Source organism: Acipenser ruthenus, chromosome 6 (genome assembly GCF_902713425.1).
Source record: "Acipenser ruthenus chromosome 6, fAciRut3.2 maternal haplotype, whole genome shotgun sequence".
Classification (NCBI taxonomy): Eukaryota; Metazoa; Chordata; class Actinopteri; order Acipenseriformes; family Acipenseridae; genus Acipenser; species Acipenser ruthenus.
Window position 1 is genome coordinate 18,509,087 of NC_081194.1, and position 19,682 is coordinate 18,528,768.

A 19,682-nucleotide genomic window follows, 5' to 3' on the forward strand; every position below is an offset into this window, starting at 1 on the left:
AGACAGCTGCATAGAGGCATGTGACAGCTGGTCAAAAGTTACACACAAAACTTTATTTTTATATTGGTTGTAAATGTCTGCTTTTTATAAGCCCATGTAAAATTAGGTACTAACTGTGACTAGCCAGCAGTAGAATCTGACTTACTACACAGGTAATTTCCCTGACTAACTTGCAGGATGGTTAGCCATTTACCTGGCACCACAGAACACAAACCACACCGGTTTAACACAGCACTTACTATTTTCTTTCTCTTTGACTGCCCCGAAGCATAGCACCTCTCTTCTGCTTCCTTCTACTCAGCAGCCTTGAGCAGACTGACTGCTCCTCTTAAATACGCTGCACCTGGTCCCAATTTAACAATAGCTACCAGGTGCAGGGGATAATTAATAATAAAACAATTAACAAACAATAAAACAATAAAACAATTAACAAAACAATAGGTGCCTTTTTTCCTTTTCAGGGAGGCTTTAACCCCCTCCCTGCTGTCTCACATTCCCGCTGCCTTACAATATATATATATATATATATATATATATATATATATATATATATTTAGAAAACAATTGAGTGTGAACAGCCAATCAGCTTACAGATTTAGCGGCCTTCTATTTTGCGTAGATGCCCGCTGGAACGTTGAAGTGCTTAACTGTGAATTACATTTTAAATCAATCCGCGCATAAATACCGGCATTTTCCCTTAACATTCTAATCTACAGCTAATCTGATAACATAGAAAACTACCTAAACATACTTTCTGATGCTGGTCTAGAGACAAGCAAAATCATGTCTGTGACAGGACACCGTAATGAAGGCTCAATTTGCAGCTACTGGACAGCAAATCAACAGGAAATACATGATTGGTCCACAATTCTGTCATCAGCTGGATCCAAACACCCTCCCTCAAAAACTGCAAACCCTGCTTCAGTTCCTTCTGCACCAGCCAATCCACTCCCTGCCAGCTTGAATGATGCCCCGCCTCCAACAACAAGTTTTGAGTCCGAATCAATACTACACAGACTATTCAACAATTGTACATGTCCAGATAAATTATAATAAGAAAGAGTAAGACGCCAATAAATAAATATGTTAGCCAAATAATAATAATTTTAATAATAATAACGTGTTCTTTACGTGTATGTCGTTTTTCTATTCTAATTATGTAAGGGACTATTTTCCTCAGCGGAAGGTTACCCGACGAAATATCATAAATTCAAGGTAAATATAGGTTTTAAAGTTTTTAAAGAGAAAATAAAGAAATAAATTATTTTCTAATAGTTCCTGTGGTGTTTGTATGTGTTTTGGTGGTGGTTAGCAGAGATGGGGTTAATTCCTATCCCTGCCAAATACATGTGAGAATGTGGCTGTTCCCAAATGGGATAATTGGTGTTAATTGGGAACAGCCACATCCTACAAAAAGAGAACTCAACGGTCCATTAATGAGAGACTACCAGGGAGCTGGAACACAGGGTAGGGGGTAGGGGGTAGGGGGTAGGGGGTAGGGGGTAGGGGGTAGGTGGTAGGTGGTAGGTGGTAGGGGGTAGGGGGTAGGGGGTAGGGGGTAGGGGGTAGGGGGTAGGGAATTGTTTAGTTGGTGCTCCTGGAAGGAGTTTTGGTTTTGTTTTGTGTTTAAAGTAAACATATAGGCCTGCCCTGTTTAAAAAACGACCTGTGCTTTTGGAGTGCTATTTCTTTTTAAACAAAGACAAGTGAAGACGATCCTGCATGTGGCACGCGCACCCTGGCTTTCACAGTTCCTAACTATTGGTACTGGGGTTTGCGTGCTGGAGGCAAGGTTGGTCCTCTTCCCCCCCCCCCCTCCCATTGCCATACTCTCTGCTCCAGGTCAGTGGATGGTTTCTCCTTCTCTTGACATGAAGGGCATGTCAAACACATACTGTACCAACATGCAGACACACAAATGCACTGAGCCACCCCAGCCTGCCCGGTAAGCCTAGATGTCATTGAGGAGGATTGTCACCGAATACCACCACTTGTTAATTTTAAACAACAAAAGATCCAAATATGGTTAGCAAAGTCGCCAGAGTATTTTGTGTTGATAGTGTTTGAAACAGGTATTCACATCTTTCTAAGTGGACTGTGTTTTTTTTTTTTTTTTTTTTTTTAATCTTCCAGCTCATGTTAAACCACCTGTTTTCATCACATACTAAACATCTACATCTAGCAGCCACTACACAGTTGTAATTTCTATTAATTATATTTATTTACCTCTTAAACTGTCACTTTTATTAATATATGTTCACAGGAAAAAATAATTAACCAACGTTTTGGAGAATGTGTGGTGGCAAGCTTGTTAATAATATTATTTATGACCTCACCACAGTATGGAGAATACAAGTTTAAAAGTAGTTGCCACTACATTTTTCACATTCTTAAGACACAACAAGCATCAAGCCTCTATTGTAGAAGATAGTTATTATAATGTACATTCAATAACAGACACAGCAGGCCAATCAGAAATGTGCTGACAGTAAGTGCAGCTTGTAGTCCTTTAAGGAGGATTAGGAAAGAACTGAAAAACATTTTCAATTACACAAGAACAAATAATGAAATGTTACTTTATTGGATTGATAAACACATTGATAGCATGACAAAGCTTTCCAGGAATAAACTACAGTAGGAACATCTGTGATTCTCCCAGTGCAATTTGTCAAAGTGAAATTCCACCGTGTGTCACGCCAGCACTTTAGACAAGTAACTATTAACATGGAGGTGCCAGAGACATCCAGGCCTAATTTCAAAATAAGACCCACAATTAAGACTTCAATGCCAAACACAGGCAGGATATACAAGAAAGGTTTATTTAACAGATTGTATCGCGCACCCCTTGTATGACGCACACATCTTTATGGAATCAGTCAAACTTTAAACTGAGTCTATACACTGTACACTTTGTTTAAAGACATTCCTAATATAAAATTGTTGGTTTTAGTTGTATTTTTTCACAAACACATGTAAAGACTTGACACTAACATCAGCTTTTGCTGACAGTTGCATATCAGTATTCATGTACAGCTACGGCCATAAGTTTTGCATCATCTAGCATTTTAGGGGGAAAAAAACAACTATATGAACATAATTTAGATCTTTTATTTAACATTATGTAATCAAAGAAACTACAAAATGATATTGCAGAAGTCTATCGGAAGACATAATAGTAGTACAGTATTTCATGTTAGATTTCAAAATGTCACATTTTCAATTTTTGGAAAACTACAAAGTGGTATGCAATTCAACATATTAACGTAACATTATTCAGCAGGCTTCATTCAAATTTATGAGGCAAAATTCTATAGGCTGATGCAAAACTTGATAAGGTTGGTAAGGTTGACATCCGAGGCAACTATGTAAATAAAGTATAAGCTATTAAACGTTTTCTGGACATCAGCTCGGATGGGATAATAATACCACTATTTTTCACATTTCTCCCACTGGTTCAAGAATCAACATGCATCCATCTTCATCCACCTGGGGGCAATTTCAGCCACTTGTGGCAAACAATTTATGTATACAAAGGTAACAAGCTATAATGGGCATTGACCTTGGAAAAACTGATATGGAACATAATATAGCTACAGAAGCAATAGGCCAGGTTTACAAAGCTAGAAAAGTTATTTCTAGTTGTGCAGCTTTTTTTCTGCTTTTTTTTACAGTACAGTTCAATTGGAGTTGTTTCTTATCTGGTTAATATCCCTTGTGTTTGTGTTCTGTATGGTTTTCTGTTGCATTTTATACAGCAGCTATTGTTTTTCATAAGGTACATGTAGTGTTTAACTGTTCCAGTTCAAAGTGCTTTCCTAGGCAGCTGAGCTTCCTTTAAATAAACTGACTGGATCAGTAACACTAATGAAGCAAAGGCATAAATGAACCATGGTAACAAGGTTGTGTACTTTGGGGGGGGGGGGGGAAGCTGAAAGTTGTGGAAGAAAGTTACAACAATATGAAGAGCAGTCATGTTACTAGAACCCAGAACATTACACAAATATGCCTTAACTATTACAGAAACTCCCTAGGTTTCACACACCTGTAAGTACTTAATGTCTTAAAGGGCATTGACCATGTCACAAAAAGAACTCCTGTGATTTACAGTTATAACAAAGTACATGTCTTCACATAATACAATATGGACTCTGGTGTCCTCAATACAATTCTCTAATTAAATTTTGAGTCACCATCTGCAAACTTCGGAAGGACCATGCCTGACGACACACAATTCCATTAATAATATTAATGAAGTTCCCTTTTTCTGACCTTGGTTCTTGACTGTGTTCAAATTAATCTGGTTGTTCAACATTAACTTCTTGTCATTTTATTATGAAAAAGCATTTCTCTTTGACACATGCAAGCAATGCAATCATTGTACCCTGGTGCCTTTTGTCTCTCTCAAAAGAAGCAAAATGGATCTCTGTTAGCCTTATCTTTTTTATAAGCTTTACAAGGAAAATTGTTATTCCAAGGTTACTAACTTGAGGTGTCTAAAATATAAAATAACTTGGTATTATTATTTTTAAATACATTCCATGAATCCCTTTTTCAAACTTGCATATGTAGCACATAAAAAAATGCAATATTAAAATGTTATCTTTGTTTGCTTAACATGGCATTTTCAATGGCTTTGATGGAAGAGAACAGTGTGTTTTATCTTCTACTTGTCAGATCCACGGTTCTTGAAAAATATATAACCCACTATATTATTAAAAATCACCCTACAATGAAAACTGTTCATATTATACCCCCTTCATGTGTTGGTAATTAGTTTTTTTTAACTGTAATTTAATTAAGAAAACATTATACATAGTAACAGAAAGAATGTAATTAATTACCTTTTGATATTTGTTCATTAGTCATTTCTTTTTTTAAATTACACTGTTCTATACTTAAGGTGACCACATTTTTAAGTACTGGGACAGTATGGAAATATTGTGAATAACTTCCACGTAAAAGCTACGGGGAAGATCTAGGGTTTTTATTTTCACTTTGGCAATGTTTGATCTAATATCACATTGAAAGTGAATGCAGAGGCTCGTGGTGATATTCAAAGTGGAATATTTTACTTTCAAAACCTTTTTTTGAATTGGTCTTTGTAATTATTGTCTTTGTAATTTCATTTCTACACAACAAGTATAGTCATTACATTACACAGTAGCAATTCAATAATATCAAGTTCTCAGATTCAATTTTATTGATGATTACTGCTGCAAATCTAGTCAATTTTCTGCCTTAGAAATTGCATCTTCACTCTTTGATTTCCACTTTCCATCTTGCTCTCTCTCTATCTCCATGCTATCCTCAAGTGTCCAATCTGCAAACCAAGCCCTTCCAATATGAAAACATTACATATCTCAATATTTCTATATATTAAATGGTTACTTCATAGAGTCTATTTTTTTTTCAAGATATGAATTTCTTACTATTCAATATGACATGGTATTTGTTCTGCATATGTTTTCTATAGCAGTTTCTGATTGGATCATTATTTTTCTTCTAAAACTAAAAGCTGTGATAAAGTAAAATACTTATAAAATACCTTATAGAGCTATCACACCTATGCAACAGATAGCATTCATCTTAAATATGAGTACTCCATTGTCTCTATTTTTTTTAAACTGCAGGCTAAAATATACGTTTAACACTGAAATAAAAAAAAAAATAAGAGGTCACTAAATTAAAAAGAGATGCCGCTAAGTATTCAACTATCAATGCAAATATTTTTTTAAAGAAATTAAATTGGCACCAGGAGATCTGAAACTATTGTATTTCATTATTGCTAAAAACATAACATGTACACTTAAAGAAATAAAAAGATGTTGTGAAACTAAAATATTTTTTACAATATCAATGTCACAAATATGAAAATAACTACTGTAGTATATTATATTTTTTTTATTATTGAACATACGTTTCTTAGAGGGTAGGCCTACCTGTGGTGAACTGACAGTGAATATAGACTTATTTCAATAGAAAATGTTTTCAAATACTTTTGTCATTTTATACAGCCCCTCCTATTGTTGTGATGGGCTATCTTAATGCACAAAGTGTTCAAACCACGACAAGCTTCAGTGCACTGCGTTCTAAACATGTCAAGGTAACGTGACATGACAGCGCTACTGTCGCCGACAGCTACACACGAAGCAAAGTCGTTTGCACGCAAATATACACATATCATGGACGAAGAGCTTAATTCCAACACAATACAATAGTACCTGTATGGCCTCTTCACACAGCGAGAGTGATGATTCAGGCGAGGACGACCACAGTCAGCTATGAACGTTGACTGTTCAGTAATTCTTCAGATTTGCACAGCGCTGTACAGCTGCTTTTTAATGCTACTGGTCGTTCAGCCTTCTTTAGTCACATGAAGTGTTGTACTGTAATAAGTTAGATATGGTAGAAACACAGCAGCCTGAATGAAAATACAATATTCTGTAATTTCTGTTACCAGCGCGACAGTGCTCTGGTGGAACAAAACACGAGACTAAATGAGCCTCCCAAGAAAGGTTCTGGGGACACTGGGATCAGTGTTCCAAAAGTGGGACGTCTGGTCACCTTATCTATACTTAAAATGTGAGTTGCTGAGTACTGACTGGGTAGAACAAAAATAAATGCTGTTTTTATTACGTCAAGACCATACCGTAGCTAGGTGCCTTTACAGGTCAAAGGTGTTCTCTTCAATGCTAAAAATATTTTACAGTCGCTTTCTTTAAAGTCTTTAAATCGGGAACATGGTTGATTTTACTGACTGACTGATACCAAAGCACTGTACAGTATTATCAATATTTTAACGTCGTTCGGGAAGGTTCTGTGACCCAGAATCAAAGGTTCAGTTGCAGCAGGTGTTCAGGGACGTCACAGACGGGAGAATCGCCACTAATCTGAAGTTCGGCTTGCCACGCGAGCAGCAATAATCAGGGGATAAGATGTTGCAACAATCAAAGGTTCGAGAGCGGGAAGCCGTGCATGTTGGGATTGGTGGCTGGTGCACCGGGGGCGTGGCCTGGACGGGGAGGGTTAAGTGTAGGCGCTGCTGAGACTAAAGAGTAATGATGTGCGTTTGAGAAGATTTGGGGAATCGGGTTTGAACCGGGTATTTTGAGTCCGATTCCGCTTCCCAAACTATTTAGATAAACATGTCCATATGTCAATGTGTGAGCAAGGGTGGAGGCATCTTATATACATATAACCATCACGTCCTATATATCTACTTCAGCATGAAAAATTCTCCTTCAACAAGGAAATACCCACATCTACACACACTAGACATACATGTCAACTGCACACACACACACACAACACTCTCTCTCTCTCTCTCTCTCTCTCTCTCTCTCTCTCTCTCTCTCTCTCTCTCTCTCTCTCTCTCTCTCTCTCAATTCAATTCAATGGTGCTTTATTGGCATGACTTACAATAGCAGGTGTTGCCAAAGCAGTTATACAATACAGACATGTATATATGCAATGCATCATGAATACATATATATAAACAAACTGATTTATAAAGTACAGTAAAAACAAACAAACAAACAAAAAAAACATATCACTACTAACAATAAACATGTATCAGGACAATAAGTATTTACATAATACATGCATGCCTACATACACAACAACATACATACTGTATATACATAAGTGTGTGTGTATCTGTGCAGAGCTCTCATTGTGTGTCCCTCAGTCTGTGACATGCAGACACATACTGGGCTGCTAGTTGGGCTGTGCTTCCCTCCTCTCCCAGGAGGATTGGGACTTTTTCAGGGTTGGTCATGTTTGGGAAGTTTGGGAGGGAATTTGCAAATTTTTTAAAATAAGTTTGTCTATTTTCTGAGTATTTCTTACATTGAAGAAGGAAGTGCATCTCTGTCTCGACCTCTCCTGTCTTACAGTGACCACAGAGCCTTTCTTCTTTAGGAAGCCAGGTCTGCCGGTGACGGCCTTTCTCAATGGCCAGGCTGTGGTCACTGAGCCTGTACTTGGTCAGGATCTGTCTCTGCTTTGTATCTCTGACAGTAGAGAGATACTCCGCCAGAGTGTAATCTCTTTTTAGAGCCCGATAACAATCCAGTTTATTTTGAGATTTTGTTTCTGTGTCCCAATGTTTCAGATAACAGTTTTTGGTTAGTTTTATAATTTGGTTGACTCTGATTGGGGGCTGGTAAGCAGTGCTGACCTGAAGCTGGTTTGTTTTAGTATTATTAGTTGGGTTCAGTGCAGTGAGCTCCAGGGCCAGCTGGCTTAGAGGACTCTTTTCAGGGCTGAGCTCTTGGGTTTGCATGGCCTCATACTGGAGGGAGTCTAATTCACTTTTCTTTAGATGCATCCAAAACTTTAGTGCTCTTTTCTTTATATTTATGAGTGTTGGGTAACGGCCTAATTCTGCCCTGCATGCATGATTTGGTGTTTTTCTTTGCACCTGTAGGATGTTTTTGTAGAGTTCAGCATGCAGGGTTTCGATTGGGTGTTTGTCCCATTTAGTGTAGTCCTGTTGACTGAGTGGACCCCATATCTCACTACCATACAGCGCAATGGGCTGGATGACACTGTCAATTAATTTTAGACATATTTTGATAGGAATATTTATTTTATAGAATCTTCTTTTGATGGCATAGAAAGCTCTTCTGGCTTTTTCCTTCTCTCTCTCTCTCTCTCTCTCTCTCTCTCTCTCTCTCTCTCGCTCTCTCTCTCTCTCTCTCTTTTAAATTCAAAGGTGCTTTATTGGCATGGCAACCTTGGTGGTGTAATATAAACATGAACATCAATATAAAAAGTAAATAATGAAAAGGAATAATATAATAACGAGGTAGGAATGTAAAATGGAACACTGGAAAATAAACAAACACGCCCCTCTGTCCCTCTCCTGTCAGTGCCCCTGTGCAGAGTGCTCACCGTTTGTCCCTCTGGCTGTGACAGGCATAGGCATACTGGGCAGCCAGTGGGGCTGTGTGTCCCTCCACCAGTAGGACAGCCACTCTCTCTGGACTGGTCATGTGTGGGAATTGTAGGAAAGAAATTACAATTTTTTAAAAGAATGTGTCCCTTGTTTGGCTGTATTTACTGATGTGTAACAGAAAGTGCATCTCTGTCTCGACTTCTCCCAGTTCACAATGACCCCATAGCCTCCTGTCTCTGAGCAACCAAGACTGTCTGTGTTGTCCTGTTTCAATGGTCAGGTGGTGGTCACTAATGCCTCGTTTCCACGGTGGGCCGAGGCTGGTGCTGGCCAAATTCTGAAGTTCTTTTCCTAACCTGGCCAAATTCTGCATCATCAGGTCACTGGGGGATTGTGGGAAAGTATTGTGCTGTGTTTTAAAGAAACTCGTAGTAGTAGAAATTCAGGGAAAAAAAATCTTTCTTTTTATTTTCGTGCTATACACGATTGTAGACAGCATTCTCGAGATTGAAAGTGAATCTGCTAGCTCTGCATCGGCAGATAGCGTTGATGACTTCATTTGCTGCTGCAAAGCCTGTGTGGTAAGTTTATTATTTTATTTATTTTTCTTTGTTTGCTTTAACATTTAAAACCTAAACAAATAACGCTGCTAAACGTAAAACAACAATACAGTGTTAACAAATGCCATAACCTCTGCTGATAACATGCCACCATAATTTTGTTCGATGGCCGGCCAGGGGTGTTGTGGCCAGCAATGGAAACACCCCTTTTATGGCTGTGGCTGGCCGTGACTGGCCACGGCCAGCAGTGCTAACGAGGCACGAGTCTGAACTTGGTCAGGATCTGCATCTGCTTTGCCTTTCAACCTGACCAGGTATTCTGCGAGGGTAAAGTCTCTTTTTAGGGCCTGATAACATTCAAACTTGTTTTGTATTTTAGTTTCTTTGTCCCAGTGAGTGAGGTATGAGTTTGGTTGACTCTGATTGGAATTGTTGTTTTAGCAGTGCTGTCCTGAAGCTGACTCATGTCAGTGCCGCTCAGTGCAGTGAGCTTCATGGCCAGCTGGCTGAGGGGACTCTTCTCCGGGCTGAGCTCTGGACTTGTCAGGGTTTTGTGATGGTAGGATTTTGGGTCGCTGTGGTTTAAATAAACTCAGTATTTTAGTGCACTTTTTTAATATTAAGAATCAGTGGGTGGTGGTCTAGTTCAGACCTGCATGCATGAGTTGCTGTATTTCTCTGCACTTTTAGTATATTTTACTGAATTCTGCCTGCAGGATTTTTGTTGGGTATTGGTCCCACTTTTTATAGTCCTGGTCTGTGAGTGGACCCCACACTTCACTACCATATAGGGCAATGGGTTGAATAATGCATTCACTGCCAGGTTAAAGATCCTTGATGCGCTGATGGTCAGACCCAGGTAGGTGTAGCTGGTGCTGTGCTCTAGTGTAGTGTTGCCCAGAGTGAAGCAGTACCTGTTTCCCTGAGATCTGGCTTTTTTCTGGAAGACCATAAGTCTGGTCTTGTCCAGGTTTACTACCAGTGCCCAGTTCTGACAATACTGCTCTAGCAGTGACAGGTTCAGCTGAAGACCGTGCTCTTTGGGTGACAGCAGGACCAAGTAATTTGCATAGAGCAAGAATTAAATTTCTGTGCCATGCAGAGTGAGACCAGGGAATGCAGATTGTTCCAGCACTGTAGCCAACTCATTGATGTAGATGTTGAACAGTGTTGGGTGCAGACTGCATCCCTGTCTCACTCCACGACCCTGTGTGAAGAATTATATTATTTTGTGACCAATTTTCACACCACACTTATTTTCTGACTATATTTACTTTATTATGTCATATTATGTCATATTGTTTCCTCACTGTTGCTGCAATATGATTTGATGTGCATGATTTCGAGTAAAATGTGTGAGCCAATGTAACGTGAAGACTGGAGTTACACCCTTTATTTTCGTACAGCATATATTTTCCTTAAATAGTAATAGAAAGTGGAAAATGTTTAAAAACTAGAATGAAACTAAAACAAATAAATAAACATGAAAAATGAATATTCTGGGTAGTATTAATATTGTTTCAAGAAAATGCTATATAAATAATTTAAATAAAGTCAGCATGTCGGGTCCAAACAAATGGCACAACGGCCAAACGAACAGACAGACAAAACCGCGGACAAAACAAACAAACAAGTACCGTGCTGGTCCTCTAGCACGAAGTACCAATTGTTATTATTAATTACATTTTAAATTATTTTTCTCCTCTCCACACCCGTTCTCCACTCTCGAACACACAACCCCGATTGAATATACTGTTGTATACTGTTGTGCCAGGATTCAATTACTAATTAATTATTCATTGAATCCCAGCACGTGAACTAATTTGTGTAATCCCAGTGCTCACATACTATATCTACTATATACTTTATCTGCACAATCCCTGTGCCTAAATACAACATTATATTTTAACAACACTTGTGCTAAATATCCCACATTATATCCCGTGCACCAATATATATACACCAACATTAACACACCACACGCAACATATAAACATAAAATACACACAGGGGCGGGGCACACTGCCACACTTGGGTAAAAAAATATTCATTTATTCTACGCAGTAGAGTTTGTGAACCCCCCTCCTCCTCTGGGTTCATGTTATCAGACTTCACTCAGAGCATCTGCACAAATCCAATCAATTTCAACAACTATTCACAGTAATTCATGCTTGTTTACTTTACCCCTTGCTTTAAACTTTTCACTATAGGTGGTGGAAACTATTGGCAATGTAATTTTAAAAATCAGACAAGTGCAATCGGTTTTCAAGTTTAAATCCAGCTTAAGGGCAGATCACTGTACCAACACAAAACTGCTCTGAGTAACAAATGACCAGCTTAGGGCTGACAATTCTGGCAGAAACAGACACTTTTTACTGTCTTTGACACTATTAATCAGAATGTCTTGACTGATTGTCTGACAACATGTTTTGGTTGCCCTGTACTCCAGTGAGTTGATTTTTGCCTCGAAGCTAGCAGGTCGCTGGGGTTGCTGATATCTCACCTGTTCTCTTCCAACTCTCCACTTCTGCCAGTACCCATTGGATTTTAGACAGACAAAATGAAGGGAAAGCTGGTGACTGGATGTATTAAATCATGCTAGCTTTGTGGCTTTGGTTTTTAAGGCTGTACTATTAGACCATATGTTTTCAGAGGTAAGCAAATTTGCCAAATCTAAGATTTTCACCTGTTGTCAAAATGAGACCACCTAGACAATACTAAGCCCAGATAAAGCCCTGTGGAGTAATTAAAATCGGAAGTTCTTGTGTCTTTTGGGGATGTATAAAACTTCAGGCATCCAACCAAGCAGCTCTTTTAATTACTTTCAATTGTCTAGGTACTTCTAGCATTTGAAAGCTCAAATGTCAACCAGGCACTTTACATTGTCTTTTGTTACTCAAAAAGTATGTTATACTATTTGATTTATTTTTTACTTTAAATGCAGTTAAATGGTTTCAGAGAAAATATATGAGGTAATACAATATGCCTTAAAGCACACCCACGAGAGTACAAACTTACAACTAATTACCATACATTTGAATAAGTATTCAGTCTATTTCAACATGCATTTCATTTATTACCCACAAGAAAAATAGGGATGCTTTGTTTAAATAAAGGAATGAAGATGGTGTATCTAAAAAGAACACCTGTTCTTGGATTAAGAGTCATAACTAGATTGATCCCATTTACTTTTTGGCAATCCTACAATGAAAACATTTGCAAAGCTGGTTTGAGATATCAGTTATATACTTCTAAGTTTCTAAGCCTTTAGACCTGGATCTGGAAATGTATTCATAAAACACTTCTCAAACATATCTGCAGCTTAAGGGAAATTTGCATGCAACAGTGACCAGTTGTACAGTTAGAATGGTGGTATTGGTGCAAAACTCACCATAAGAACATTATTTAAGTCTCATATTGAAAATATATATATATATTTTTGAGCCCACTGAAATCCATGCTTTTTGTACACTACATATGGCTTGTTTCACAGACCTGAGGTAACATCAGGGCCATGATTCAGGGTCTGTGAAACCATCTTATTATATATTAGGAATAATACAGAATATGAAGAATATGTTAATATTCAGTATGGGTAGAGGAAGCAACAACTGAAATTGCATATTCTTGTATTGCTATTTGATTGCTAGGCTTAAAGCCTGGTAGGCATTGTGAAGCTTACAACAGGAGACACGAGTGTGGGTAATAATAATAATAATAATATCTTTATATAGCGCCTTTCATAATAGCCCGCCACCACAAAGCACTTTACAGAGGTAGGGTGTGAACTGTGCATTGTCACTTACAATAGGACAGTGCTTTAACATCTCATCTGCAGGATGGCGCACAAGGTTAAGTGACTTGCTCAGGGTCACCCAGTGAGTCAGTCAGTGGCTGAGGTGGGATTTGAACCGATGACCTTCTGGTTACAAGCCCTGGACTTTAACCACTGGACCACACTGCTTCCTTGTATAACTGGGTGGCCTTGAAGAGATCCAATAGCATTGTTGTTGGGTGGAGGCTGAGTAGAATCATGTCCTCATACTAACCCAGCAATGATAGTTGAATAATATACTATATTCAGCACTGGTGAAACAATACAGACCCTTTTCTATTCTAGAAGAGACCTGCTCAATTTCCCTGGATGACAGGCTGAAGGATATACTCCAAACTGCTTTCCCCTAGTTACTGAGTGAAAGGCTGAATCATCCAGTCACCTCTTTGCATGTATTTGAATATGAGCTGGTTATCTGTTCAGGGATCCCGAGATATTTAGAGAGAGATATTTAGTGAGAACAGTCTGTCCAATACTAGTACTTGTTGGAGGGTAGTGCAGATGTTGGAGACCTGGGCCTTTAGGAAAACTGCAGGCAATGACACAGACATGTTTAAAGTACTGCCAATGCCAAAACAAGCAATGTTGTACTTAAGACACACAGCTAGGCCTAATAATGTTACATCATCACTGCACTTACAAGTACATTAGTACAATTGTAATAATAAATCATTTGTTTTCTTTTGGATACTCCCTCTGTTTTTTCACCACACACGCACACACACACTTCCCCACTGTATTAGGATTTTCATTTGACGATATAACCCCTGAGGGTGTTTTGTAATTACAATGACAAAAACCAAAGCTCTTGTTCACTATGAACAACAGCCAATAAAATAATGGTTTTGTTTCTACCGTAGTAACCACATTTAAAAATTAATTAGAACTAAGTTTTTAACGGAATAGCCTCCTTTGATAAAAACAACAATCAATAGGGTGCTATTATCACAAAATTACCTGGGGAACCTCTCTTGTCCCTTATTGATCTTTGCATGGGAATGTTAAACGCTGAGCCGCAAAAAGGTCTGTACATTTATTGCGAACCATTAGAAACGTAATATTTTGTGACAGTAAATGCACATCATGTCACCTTAAATCAGCTCTATTTCTTTTGTATCTATGTATGACTGTACATTTGAGTAATACACAATCATAATGGATATTTTTTTTACTAAATCTTTAAGTATACAATATTAAAAAGATCAGTACATGTGATGAAGCAATACAGCATATTCAAAATATCCTGCTTCCTGTACACATAGATACTAACAATGACAGACCACTACTGACTTTGTCAACACTCTTTCACAACTTGTAACTTTAGTGATGTAGAAAACATAGATAGACAGCCACATTGTCTGGTAAATAGCAAACATGCCCCTGTGATGCTACTATACCACTGCACTGCTCCCATTGTTACGTTAAAGCTATATGAATATCAGTTGCATGTCAGTAATTGCATTGTCAATATTGGTCTATGTCATTATATTTTGTTGACTGGTACTGGTTACTGTTGGCAGCAATAAAGGTCCGGTTGCATCTGTTATACTTTTGATTCTCCAGTGTTACAAAAGCTCAGTTACTATTACATTATATAAGATAAAATGTTTGTTTAGCTGTGTAAATGATATCATTTCCAAAAAAACATTTTGCACCAAAAATATTTTATCAATACAAATACCTGTACTTTAGAATGCATTATAACAACCTTTGGTCTAGAATGCTTGAGGTTTGCATACTTTGTAGCACTGAGCTGAAGTAAAATATGCCACAATTCGACAGTTCATCTACAGTGCTCCTCACAATTTGAATATCTTTTTTAATGATAGAGTGTAAAGGTGTTGAAGATACCACATGGATTGAGATCTGAACCTTTTTGAAAACACTGCATTCTCGACAGCTACTGTACATTGTTGCCAGACTGCATCAAACGTCTGTCTTTAGACTGGCTGAAGTTTGGTGCAAATCATTGGCTTGGCTTGCTTGACCACCATCTCTTCCTTAATGATAGAATTGTTCTGCTACCTCCGATGAACCTTTATGTTTCCACCAGCTTCTTGTTGATTTTGCAGAAACAGCTTGGTAACATGGCAGGTTTTTTTTTTCTTTCTTTCATTTTCTTGTATAGTGCATTCTTTTGGAGCCAAAAGCCTATTTTATTCCCAATGTCGTGTTCAATTTCTATTCTGGAGTCATATCAGCTGACTAATTGTAAACTGATGCCTAGGAATGCCTCCGATTCTCCTTTCTGTACATTTCAAGGATAGAACAAGATGCTTCACCTCTGATTTGTTCATCCCTCACTACACCAATCAAACCACTAGAAAGCGTATTAAGATTTTTAAAGGCAAACTCAATTTCTTAGCATGATTATTTAAAGACATGACAGCTACACAAAAGAAAACTGACAATGCAAATCTTCGAATAGGCAGTTCCATCAACTGTTTTCACAGGATCTTCCAGCTTTGAGGAATGTAATAATATACAGTGAGTGTATAAATACTCAACCAAAATTTAACAGCAACATCCTAATACCACTGCCTGGGGTTTGGCACAGCTTATTGTGGAACTCAGTTTCCAGTACACTTCCTGATTAATTACTCACCAATTTTCACAGCACTAGGCATCCTGCATAAAACATTGATTCTCCATCAAGCTAATGAAAAATGACAGTAATGATCCCTTCTGTTGTAGAGATTGTCACTCAGGACAGCATGTGTATATTAAACTGTTGTAACAGATAGCTTGGTTAAAATGTGTGTTTTTTGGTTCCATATTTTTCTAGCACAACTGTTATTTGTAAACCATTTTATAAATGACTGCCATATATTTATATATCATTGAATCTAGCCTGTAGCTATTGTCAGGCTTTGGGGACCAGGACTTATTAACATATTACCAGCTTTGAAATTATTTGGCAAAAGCCCAGTTTCTGCCCTCTGGCATGTCATCTGCACAGTTACATACGATTTGGAGACAGTACAATTTTAAATATTAAATATTAAACTGTGTTTCAACTTGGTCCTTCATTATTTTTCTGAACCATATAAGATTTAATTAAATAATTAAAGACCTGGTTACAACAAAGTCCTGGGCAGGAGTTTGTCCATTGCTGGTCAAGAGGTAATATCACTGCTCTAGTGTTGTGTACAATATGGAGACATTCCTTGTGGTCTAAATTTCTTACCACTTTTTAAAAATGTAGTGTAAATAAGCATTAAAACATTAGGTACTAGATGCATTGTGCCTGTGTCAGTTCATCCTCTAGTCAGTCAGGGGCAATCCTAAATCCATTTTGTGTCTTCCTTATTTGTCTCCAATTGTAATGTTAAATAATGTATGTTTATTTATAAATATTGTAAGCTCATTATGTTATCTCTTTGAATTATGTAACAATACTAAACGCATCACGAATTGTTCATAAAAGGAAGACAAAATAAATCCTAATAGCAGTGTCTGCTATATCATCTAAAACTTCAGATGCTCAATCATAAATTCAGATATATGTTGCAAGGCAAGACACTACCCACAAGACCGATGAAGCCCAAATGTTTGTCTGCTTGTCTATTCACTGGTTTAACATAAGCAAGTTGAGCAATTATTTACTAGAAAGCATGGTTCAAACAGAACCATCACATTTAACAAACAAACTGCTAAAACTTAGATCCTAATTTAAACAAGCCAGTTGAAAATGTAACTATTTGCACTGTTTATGCATCTATTTTGTTGCAAAATAATCACAAATCACAAATGAACAAGTAATAGTGTGCCAGTATATGCACTGGGGTTATATACTGTACATATACTGGCACACAAGTGTCCTATGATATACTGGCACACTATTACAAATAAATATCCACAACTTTCAGTCTTTACAAAAACAGTAAAAGAAGATGTGAACTGTTTTCTATTTTAAGTGTTTTATTATATCAGATTTTTTTTTTCCTAAAACACTGCTTCCTAAGAGTGACACCTGCTGGCAGAGGTGAGTATTGAGTGCCTACACTCTTCTGGCAGCAGGTGATGACTCAAAGGCCCGAATCTGAAGCCAGCACTAAAACTCCTACGTATCTCTTGCATATCCTACCATTTCTGTAATATGGTATTGTTTACATACTTTATGCACTCGTTTACAGCATTCACTAGTTATGCAACATACTGTATACATTACACAAATTATATATCACATGCCTGTGCACCTTAAATCGTTATATTTGACATTAAACTCTCATAATACCTTCCATCTGCTGTTTCTACAACACAGATTATAAGATGTCACTTGATGCCCATTGCATTGTGAGTCCATGGAACAGCAAAATGCAAGGGGGACTTACAGTACATAGCAGTTACTCTTGTATTAGTGTCATAAAAAAATAATGTAATAATATGTTGTTAGTTTATAACAGGTATCTGCTTTTCATACTGTCCTTTTATTACAGAATGGGCTGAATTCAAGTGTGTTACTTCTGCCTTAAAGTTTAACATTATATGAGAAAGCCAATTTTTAAAAAATAATTTATGGTAATGTCAGATAAAGATTCAGTGCAGTACAGACAATGACAGCAATATAATACACAGTGATCCAAAATAGTTAGTAATTATTTTTCAGAAAACTTCAACAATGCTCAGCTGTACCTGTATAAGTATCGTGATTGCATGTAAATACAATGAATATCTTAAAATGTATGTGCAGCTGTGGCAAGGCAATAGCCCTGCTGCTGTAAAAATTGGGCGCGTGGGAATGCAAGGTTGGCAGGAATGAGGTTAAATCTCCCAGCAATCACAAGTGTGGCCATTCCCCAGTTAGGTAATTGAGTGCTAATTGGGGAGTGGACACATGTATAAAAGGAAGGAGAAATCCATTGTCTGATGGACGGAGTTTAGGTTCAGTGCAGTACAGTGCAGTGTAGTGTAGTGCAGTGCAGTGTAGTGCAGTGCAGTGCAGTGTAGTGTAGTGCAGTGCAGTGCAGTGTAGTGTATTGTAGGTGAATACCCAGCCTACAGTCACTTATTGTATTGTATTGTTTAAAGCTTTTATTTTGGCCCTTGTGCCCGTTTATTTGTTCCTGATTTTGTGTATTAAACTGCAGCTTTTCTTGTCTCTGTCTCATTCCTGACGCTATCCTGCCACATTGGCGCTTTTAAAGAACAAAGGACACACAATGATATTTGTACTTACTTTTAAACAGCATTCTAATCTGTGTCTGATGCTTACAGTGTGTTCTGTTATGGAGGTTATGGTACAGTACCATTTCACTTGACAAAAAGTAAGATGGAAATCAAAATGTCTGCTTGGCTTACTTAAGCATAATCTTCTGGCTGCACTTAATTAATGATAATAAATGTTGTATATATGTTGTAGACAGTATATGTTCAATTAACAGGTCACCAAAAGGCTGAAAAGTGAGCTGCTTAATTAAGATTTAGTTCTGACTGCTGTAATGAATTGGTATTCCAGCCCATTGAATTGAATGGAAAGGCAAGGACTAGACATGAACCACAACCCATGAGGTTCAAAGACATCTTACCATTCAGCTAAAGAGCAGGCTATGAGAGGTTAGTACGGGTCTTATGCTGATGTCAGTATTATGAACACATCAGCCGCTAGGAGGCGATTCATTACACTACTAGTACCTGGAAGGCACCTAGTGATTTTCAATATGTATATACATAATATAATACAAATGTCAGCTAATGTTTGAATGATCTATTGCTTTCTTTGAACAACATATACATTTATACATTACAGCCAGTTTTAAAATATTCATCCTATTAATCACTGGAACCCAGGTTTTGCACAGCCATACATATGAATCCCATGACTCATGCACGTTATGAACAGAAAGAATATGGTACAAGAATGATAAAACAAGGTATTCTTGGAGGAAGTGGCAGCATCTATATTGTAGCGTTTCATTCTTTCAGTATTAGCTGATAAAACTGAGTATGTGTGGTTCGACAGAAGTTTGTAATGCACGGCAAGATATAAAAGTGAGAGCTGCAATCTATGAAGTGTTCTGCTTTACAGTAGGTAAAACCGGATATAAAGAGGTGCCTAACACCTGTTTTTGTTTGGTTGTGTAAGGTGTGCTCCTTAAATAGACTGAAAAGAGGGAACAATAGCTAGGTTCATTAGGGCCTGTTAATAAAAGTGCTGATGCACGGCCTAGGGAATTGTGTGAACCAAATATATTTCTTCAGACTTCTGTTTTCCACCACATAACTCCGGACATTTCAATACAACTAATGCATATCAGCTGACTGGTTAATCGTGTCACCTAATCTTAAGGCTTGCCATCTAATTGCTAGTTTATCTGAATTGCCATGGGCAGCAGTGTGGAGTAGTGGTTAGGGCTCTGGACACTTCACCAGAGGGTCATGGGTTCAA